We start from the raw sequence: 9,507 nt of genomic DNA, 5'->3' as shown, positions 1-9,507 counted from the left end.
AGCCTCACTCAGGTGACAGGCCCTGCCAGGCTTTCCTGGAGCATCATCTGTCTTGGAAGTGGGTAGCACCCTCTCCTGGGCTCAATCCAAATGTTTTGTGTGTCCTGAAGCCATCTAGGATAAGCAGTTTGTCTTTCTCCAGCAAGCCCTGCCCCATCACTGCCCCCTCCTGGCCTCTTATATATTTTATTTGAATGCCTCGCTGAACTGTTGGTGAATATAACATGGGAGACTCTAAGGAAGATCTGTATGGAACCAAGAACTTACGTGACTACTGTGTTGAAGACACAGGGCAGGGCTGTGACACATTGTTAAAAACTAATACAGTCTTACGATCAGTATAGTAGGAAACAGGAAGAACGAATTACCTATTTGTATATAGAGTGATGTTTTAATCAACTATTGTCAACGCAGGGGCCGATGGGAATCTCTCTATATTTGGCAAAGAGCCTGGGTCGCAGAGATGGTATCCATTACGTAGAAGTCTTCTCAGGTAGTGCCAGACATTGGAAAGGAGCTGAGTGTGTACCGAGAAGTCTCTAAAGAAACTTACTGGTTAACAGAAACTATACAACTCTTCAGCCTTCAGAATTTCCCCTTGCTCTGCGACCGTCTCCTGCGTTCTTCTTTTCACCTACCAAGCATTTGTTCCTCTATGACATTCACGAAGAGGAAGACTTTTAATAACTCTTCATCGGTTTTCCTCACCGCTCCAGTTTCTGCTTCATCAAAACGTTTCCTGAAATAGGCACATAAACATCCTCTTTACCTAACTGTCTGCCTGTTTCTCATGACTGTGGCCGCTTGTTCAGTTGTAAGTGAATAACTGTGTCCAGTTTGGGTTGTCCACATTTTAGAATGATGACATTAAACAATGATAGCAGCTCTCACTTAACTTCACCCAAAACTAGACACGTAGTTATTATACATTATTCTGGTAGACACCTGCACCAGTTAAAACAAAAACCTAAATTTTCTAGATGAGGAAGTTAAGGTTAGAAGGTGTGAAGTTACTCACCCAAAACTACAAAGCTAGAACCTGGGCCTGGAATCCCAGCTGGTCTTGTGTATGTGGCCTGTCTTAGTCATGTGTCGCCAGTAAATGTAGAGTAATTGAGTGACTGAGGAGATCACCTGTCCCTATAAAAATCTAACAGGGAGCATCATTAGCGGGTGTAGTTCCTTAAAGGAGAGTCAAGTGAGCTCAAGGCATGACAGACAGAGGAGGGGGAAGTCCTGTGTTCTCTGTGACTTGGGAAGAGTCTAATAAGGAAGAGGCCTGGAAAGCAGGAATGCCTTCTGAGAACAAAGAAGGACTGAGCGTTCAGTGCTTGTGCCATCTAAGGCAGGGGACTGAAGTCTGGCCCTGGAGTGTCATTTGCTCCATACAGAGTTGCTAGAATGGTGAGGTAATTTATCGAGGCCTCACTGGTACTGCTTGATAGAATCAAGGCAATGGAGCACCCCCATGGTCTCCTGGGTGCCTCCGGGACCTCAGATTCTCTTTTGAGCCTCTGAACATATATTCCCCTGCCTCAGAGAGGATCTCCCTGGCTAGGGTGGGGTCCGAGAGGAAGGGTAGGATCTCACTAGTACTGTGTCAAATGTGTAGGCTGGGGACACTCCTGGTCCTGAAGGTCTGAGGGAGTGTGTCTGCCGGAGGCAAACCCACAAGGAGTCAGGTCAGGGTTCAGCAGAGGCTTGCAGGTGGATCTGGAACGTTAAATCTGTATCATAATCCCACAGTGATTTCAGGGGCAGGGGTGGTTCTTGGAGGGTTCACAGACCCAGTGAGAGGAGCTCCTGCTTTGGGATAGCAGCCTGTCTGGGATGCCTTTCCCTTCAGACCCAAACGGAAGGGGCGCTGGGAGTGTGAGGCTCTGGAAACAGTACATCTTGTTTGCGGAACTCTTGCTTGGCCACCTCTAGCTAGCTGCTCACCTGTCCGGGCCTGGGCACACTGCAGATTTTTGCGGGTGAGCACCTGGCTGGGTCAGCAGTGCCAGGGGGAGGGGAGCGGGGGCTGGGAGATGGGAGGTCATGGTCATACCACCACCAACCCCAGGGGGTACAAAGGCACCAGAGAATCGCTTTTACGTGAGTTTAAAATCCATAGTCCCAGGCTGAACCCAAAACGTGGAAGGACAAACACCTGGCACCAAGCAGAATTTCCTCTCTCGGCTCACTGCTGCCCGAGGCAGCCCCTAATTTCCAGAGCCCTTCTCCTCCACTGACACGTAATTGTCAGATTGTTTTATGAGCGCAGCTTCCTGCCCCCTTCCGGCCTGCGTCCCAAATGTGCTCCTCCCTTCTCTTCGCCCTTAATCACGGCTTTCCTGCCGGCGGCCCCAGGCCTGCGATTTCCTAAATCACTCGCAATTGGCTTCCAGCGCCCCGGGTGGGCTCCCGCTGCCAACATCCTGACCCCCAGGCCCCTGCATCTGTTTGATGCCTCTCTCCCTTCCCAGGCTGTCCTCTCCCCTCCCCTGCTGCCGTTGCCCCTAAAGTCAGGAAGAGAATGGGACCCGGGTTCGAGGTTCTGCTACATCCAAGCCCAGCTCTCAGAGTTTCCTCCCAGAGACTCTGATTTTGTTGGGTCGATCCTTTTCTCTCTCCCTCCCTCCCTCCCTCTCTCTCCTCCTAAAGCTGATTCTCGGGAGGAAGTGCTAAATTCTAACGTTTTGAGTTTAATTTTCCCCATTTGAGGAATTTCCGAGGAAGCAGCGTGTGGCTTTTTATACTTTAACTATACTTCTTCCTTACTAAAGAAATTCACAATCACAGTAAAAATTTCAAACAAGATCGTTTCCAGATGGAAACCACAGTAACAGCATTTTGTGTATTATTCCAGGAAGTTCCTGTGAGGAGACCAGCATACCACTGTAGCTGCCGCTGCTGCTTCCTCCTCCTCCTCCTCCTCCTCTTTAAAGATTGAATCTCAGTATGTAGACAAGGCTGATCTTTACCTCAGAGTTCCACCTGCCTCTGCCTGCTGAGTTCTGTGTGAAGGCCTGCAACCACCACTGCCCACTTACACAAACCGGAACATCAGTCCAAGCAGCTTTCTCTACAGCTTGCTGTTTTTCCTTTAGCACATCTGAGAGGTTGCCATTTTGATAAATTTAGATTTACATAAAAATTGGTCTTTAGTATTTTATTGTGAGTATACCAGTGTATTTAATCAACTCCCTATTAATAAAAATTTCATGTTTACTCTGCGTTATTGCGAACAATCCTCATAGAGTCTGAAGTTTATATTCAAGTCTTGTTTATTTGTTGGTTTGTTTGTTTGTTTTTGGTTCGAGTCAGGGTTTCTCTGTGTAGCCCTGGCTGTCCTGGAACGCCATATATAGACCAAGCTGTTCCCGAACTCACGGAGATCCACCTGCCTCTGCATGCTGAGTGCTGGGACACGACCCGGCAAGGCCTGTGTTTTTATGGTAGTTTCCTTTCTAATGTTAAAGCGCCCGGATGATGACAGTTTTGAGAGGTAGTAAATAGAGGCTATTCCACTTCAGACTGCAGTAGTGGTGCCCACGAGTGCCTGGCTGTTGGCACAGTGAACGCACCATCAAACCTTTAAACCTGCCGGCTTTACCACAGCTTTAATATCTACACGAATTTTCTCTTAAAGTGGGCTTCCAACCTTTTCTCTCTTCCTCCTTTTTTGGGGGGAGTTGAGGCAAGGAGGCAGCAGGCTGGGCAGTAACTAGAGTGCCACCTGCCTTTTGGGTCCAACCTTCTTAAATAATGATGGTTTTCTCTCGCTAAGAATATCCTTTACGTGTAAGTTTGGTCGTTTTCAAATTACTATTTTGTCTACATTTTATTAATTTGAAAATCTCTTTGTATATTTTATTTTCTTTTAAGAAAAATAACCTCTTTGGGTCATAGGTACTGTCCTCACTTCCAAACTTAATCCATTATCATTGTTTTTTATGAATTTCTTGTCCTGTTAATAATTTAAAAATTGTGGCTAGGCATATAGCATTAGTCGTAGTGCACCTTCCTAACAATGTGTAATAATGTGAATTTTTGTATTTGAGTAATTTAATTCGTTTTTCTGATGCTTGGAAGATCAAACTCGGGGCCCCAGGAATGCTAGTCAAGCGCTGTATGTACCCTGCAATGCATTCGCGCCCACACTTTCGGGTTTGCCTACATTCTCTTCTATAAGCTGAGTTTTTCTTTTAATCATTCGTTAATTTTTTTTTTTTTTTTTTTTTTTTTACATTTAAATCCTGAATCTGTCTGGCCATGGTGGCCCACATCTGTAATTTCAGCATCTTCAAGGAGGGACAAGCAAGGGGACTGTGAGCTTGAAGCCAGTCTGTCCTGCCTAGTGAGCTCCAGGCCAGAGTGCACAGTGAGACAATCTCTCAAACGTTCTAGATAAGTATTTAATTTTAATTACTGTTAGTATTACTATTTGGTGAGCCAAGGTTTCTGTGTAGTTCTGACTTAGCTGGAACCTGCTATGTGGACCAGAGTAGCCTTGCACTCACAGAGATCTACTTGCCTCCATTTCCTGAGTGCTGAGATTAAAGGCATTCGCCACCACTCCTGGAAATAAATAAAACTTTTTCAAGGAAAAATAAATGACACATTGGAAGTGGAACTTTATGCCGTGTGTTTCTGTTCACTTGCCCGTGTAGTATTCATTAACTATCAGTCATGTTAAGCACTTCTAGAAATAAGATATCTTAATAGAATTTTTTTTTAAGTTCATAAATGTAGCTATCCTACTGTGTGAAGCCCTTTAGAAAAGATTTTAGTCCTTAACTGACTTAAAGATGCTGAGACTTCACCATCTAGGAAGAGCTATTTGGTTGCTGGTTTTGGACTATTTGTAAAACGAAGGATCCATAAGAGCCCAAAGACCATGCTTTTCATCCACTCCCTCATTGATTGATTCATTCATTGGTTGATTCAATCATTCATCAAGCTCATAATCCCACATGTTGGAGCCTCTGGGGCCACAGAAATACCTACCTCTAATTTTTCCCTCTGGAAGATTAGGTTTTCATAGTGAAATATGTCTGTGAGTTCATGGTCACATGGTAAACGCCAGGCCAGCCAGGGCCACACCACTCCTGGCCCCACCTTAAGTCCTCCTGTCACACTGTCCTTTGCAGCCAGGAGCCTGTGTTGGTTAGATTGTTGGGGTGGTGGTAACTGACTCTGAGCTGGTGGGGAATGTGGCAGGAATGAATTTTCTCCAAGATTAAGACATCTTTGTCAGTTTCTCATGAGACCTCACTCTGCTGTCTAGACAGCCACCCTCTTGCCTTCTTCAAGAGCCTGTTCTATGTTCATGTGCTTTTAGACTTTTTCTCCTTAAAAAGACAGCAGATGCAGCAGGTTAGGGCCTGACCTGGTTAGTTTCAACATGACACAGACTGGAGTTACCTGGGAAGAGGGACCCTCTGTCAAGGAACTCTCAGCATCAGTAAGCTGTAGGAATGTCTGGGGGGCATTTCCTAGATGAAAATGATCAGTGTGGGAGGGTGGAGCTCGCTGTGCCCAGGCATGGGTGGGTGGTCCTGGAATGTATAAGAAAGCAGGCTGAGCAACCCAGAGAGCAGCCCCACTCCATGGCTTCTGCTCCTTCTACCTTAGCTTCCCTGGAGGATGGACTGGAACCCAGAAGATTAAATAAACCATTCCTTCCCAGGTTGGTTTTTGATCAGTGTTTTATCACAAAGAAACCAGCTAGGACAGGTCCGTCCTCACAACCTCAGAGGAACCTCTTTATGACCAAATATTGTCAGATACTCTCCCGCTTTAGAGTTAGAGCCTTGAACAGTTTGTGGGGAAACTAGCCCAGAGCAGAGACCCAGCCTAGTTTAGTCCCTGAGGCCTGAGCTGGACATCCATTCCAGATCAGCGGGACATATAAAGAAGGAGCTTTTGTCTTTGTGGCTGCATTTCGGCCTCCAGGAATGCCCGTGCTCAGGCTGCCCTCGTTATCTTGTGATCTGAAGTAAATGTCTATCAGTATAAGAAGGCTTTATGCCAAATATGTACCCACAGCCTTCAAAAACAAAAAATAAAACAAAACAACGAGTTGTAGAATGAATCCTGAAACTCTCTGATTTCAGATGTCTTATAGAGAATACTGTGTTGGGGCTGGAGAGACAGCTCAGAAGTTAAGAGCACTGACTGCTGTTCTGGAGGACCTGAGTTCAAATCAAAGTACCCACATGGCTGTCTACAGCTGTCTGTGACTCCACTTCCAGGAGATCCAATGCCCTCCTCTGGCCTCCTGGGATATCAGGCACATATGCGGTATATAGACATTACATGCAGGCAAAATACTCATGCACATCAAACAAACAAACAAACAAATAAATAAATACAAGTAATCTTGAACTGGCAAGATGGCTTAATGATAAAGTTGACCTGAGTTCAATCTCTGGACCCACGTGGTGAAAGGAGGCTCCATGTGTCTGACTTCCATACATGTTTAACGTTATACACGTATGCCATGGGACACATACGTGCGTGTGTGCACACACATAGACACATATATTTTAAAGGATTCTAAAAGGTACATGTTTTGGGGTGAGGCTGTAGCTCGGGGGTAACTTGCCACACGTGTGTGAGAACTTGGGTTGGACAGCCTGTAACACACACATGTATACACAGACCTGGAATGCTGGGAATGCATGTCTTTGTTTTGTTTTGTTTTTCAAGACAGGGTTTCTCGGTGTAGCCTTGGCTGCCCTGGACTCACTTTGTAGACCACCTCGAACTCACAGAGATCACCTGCTTTTGCTTCCCAGGGTGTTGGGATGACAGGCGTGTGCCACAGTCGCCGGCTTATGTCTTTATATTTTTGACGCCACTTTTCGTAGTGGTTAGGACAGTGTTTATAGTGACTTGTTATTGCTGCTGTTACTTGTAGTTGAGAGTTTCCTAGCCACCCTCGGACTTTGTTATTTCTTCACTGATCTCTACTGACGCTCAGAGACAGTCTGGTTGGTCTGCCTCCTGTTAGTATTTTTTTTTTGTTAGGCATGGATTATACCTCCTGAGTGCTGGGGTTGCGGGCACGAGCCTCACTGCCTGGTTTAGGTGGTGCTGGAGAGGAAAGCTAGGACAGTGACATGCTAGTGTGCTCCTAACTCAGCCTGACTCTTGTGAATTTCAGGGCGGTCTGGGTGAGGTAGGCACAGTACTAACGCGCATAGACGACTCCCAGAGAGGACCTGTTCTGGTTCCCAGCACCCACCTGGGGTTTCCCACAGCGCCTGTAGTTCTTGCCCTGGGATGATCCCACGCCTCTGGCCTCCACAGCTACACACCCACACATCCAAAGACACTGGGATGCTGCCAGAACCTGTCCAGCCTCTACAGCCAGCTAAGGATCGTGAGTCCAGACCCCATCTCCAATCCTCCCGAGTCCCTTTAACCTTCTCTGGGGAAGCTGCCCTTGTGTGGAGCTCGGCTTTCAACTTTCAGTCATTCCACAAAGTCCCAAAGGCAGCCACAGTTCCCACCGTAGAAGATCTGATGAGTGAAACTGTATTTTTTCCCTCGAAGTGAACTAGCGGGTACCAAGGTATACCTAGCATATATCTCAGATGTACTGACAGGGCTTGATTTTCTCTATTGTTTCATCATGTTCAGGGGTTACTTTTCTCATCTAAAACCATGGAAGGATACAGGAACGACACCCATCCCTCAGCCTCCTAAATGAGAGCCCTATAATGGCTTCACTCCTTCATCGGATGCTGTCCTAGCCCCTTAGGCTACCTTTCAAGGAAACATTTCCCGTCTTTCGAAGGGGAAAAATGGTTTTAAAGAGGGGGCTGGGGAAGGGGCCAGCTGCTACTGCACAGCTGATAAGAAAAAGTACTGTTTGGAGTTATTCTTTTCAAGCCTGAATCCTTCTGCCCTTACCAGCTGTGTGACCTTGGGCCAGTTGTGTCGCCTCTACGCTTCCGTTCTCCGAGAGAAGCTGCAGAAATTGGTTGTCACGGCACACATTTGTCGTGAGACTTCAGTACTCATGGAGGGCCAATGCTTGGCTCTGAGCATAGCACGTCAGAAATGCCAGGGTGCTCTGTGTCTTCTGCTGTCACTGGGTTTCCGTCTTCTGGGTGCCACCCTGGATGCCAATCCTTTCAGAATCATGTTTCTAAAGCTTTTCATACTTGTGTAGTTTTAGGATTAAAGAAAAGCTGCAAAAAAAAAAAAAAGTTAATGGGGATTTCGTGGTTGTCACTTTTGAGACAGGATTCCACCTATCCCACCTGGCCTTGAACTCATTATTTAGCTGAGGGTAATCTAGAACTTCTGATCTTTTTGCTTCCGCCTTCTGAGTGCAGGGATAGCAGGCATGCATCCAGTTTAGGTGGCACTAGGGATGTAATCTAGGGTTCATACATGCTAAGCATGGGCTGTACTAGCTGAACCACATCTCCATCCCTCACAGAGGGACTTTGTATCCTGTTCATCTAAACTCTATCCTTAACATCTTTTATTACCATGGCACATTCATCAGATCTAAGAAACTTAAGAAGCAGGTTCAAGAATCTAGTCCAGGGAACCAGCTTATCTTTCAGGTCTCTCTGACTGCTCCGCTCTGGTCGGTCTTCTCTTGGTTTTCATGAGCTTAGCTTGGTGAGTTCTGGAATCCCCACAGGATGTAGAGAATTCGTGCTGGTCCCATAGTCCAGAGCTTAATGTTCAACCTTCTCTGCAGCTCTGTGGCATGTGTGTCAGCTGCATGCTTATGTCATAAGCGATAGCTTGAGACTGTGAGGGGGAGGCACCTCCGCCTCTGAGGGAGGAAGAGCCTTTCACATGAACCTGTTTGCAGATGAAATCTGTCAGTGGAGGAAAGAACAGGAATATGAACAGGGAAGGGGCGTTCCTGGGGGAAACTTGTTCAGAGTAATCCCCGGGCAAAGTGACTTTTGCTTCTTATGTCTAGAGGCTATTGCAAGCTCTCCCCATGAACCTTCACTTGGATGAGCCTCTTGGTCACTGTTGGGTAGCCCTACAATCGCCGGGCTAGAGAATCCATCTGTAAACGAAGAAGAAAGTCTCCAGTAAGACAGATGTACAGCCACACATATGAATACCTTCCAGGGCTTTAGACTTTTCCATTCATGGTCAAGTTCAGACCGCCTCAAAGCAAGGGACATCTGAGGCTCATTAAATCCAGACTCACATTCTTCCTTGACAAATCACAGTACTTTGGAAAGTTTGTTTATTTAACATAAAGTGCAATTTATAAAATACGGTTTAGCCTCTAGATTGCAGGGGTTTATGGGACTTCATGCCCCGCTTTCTGGAGTAGGATAAACAAAACAAGGAAATGGCAAAGCCTCTAGCCTCTTCCCTGCCTTCTCAGGGATGTCTCTCCATTGTTTATAATTTTGTTGGGTGAAATTCACATGTGTGAGGAGGGAAAAAGGATAGCTTTCTTTAACAGAACTGTTTGTGTTTGTATTTCTGAAAGTTGATTTAGTTTTGGAAAAACTAACTTCCACCTTA

The 9,507-nt window shown here is 46.1% G+C and overlaps 1 long non-coding RNA gene across 1 annotated transcript; it reads right to left on the bottom strand.

Moving 5' to 3' along the window:
• Positions 1–371: 371 nt before the first annotated feature.
• LOC132652323 (uncharacterized) lies at positions 372–9,068 on the bottom strand. The gene is made up of 3 exons (XR_009589829.1): positions 8,493–9,068; positions 7,906–8,186; positions 372–739 (listed from the first exon to the last, which is right to left on the bottom strand). It is a non-coding gene; the product is annotated as an uncharacterized LOC132652323 (long non-coding RNA).
• Between the last annotated feature and the right edge of the window lie 439 nt (positions 9,069–9,507).

Source organism: Meriones unguiculatus, chromosome 2 (genome assembly GCF_030254825.1).
Source record: "Meriones unguiculatus strain TT.TT164.6M chromosome 2, Bangor_MerUng_6.1, whole genome shotgun sequence".
In the NCBI taxonomy this organism is placed as follows: domain Eukaryota; kingdom Metazoa; phylum Chordata; class Mammalia; order Rodentia; family Muridae; genus Meriones; species Meriones unguiculatus.
Note: the sequence above shows the minus strand (reverse complement) of the source record. Positions and strands in the feature narration are given on the sequence as shown.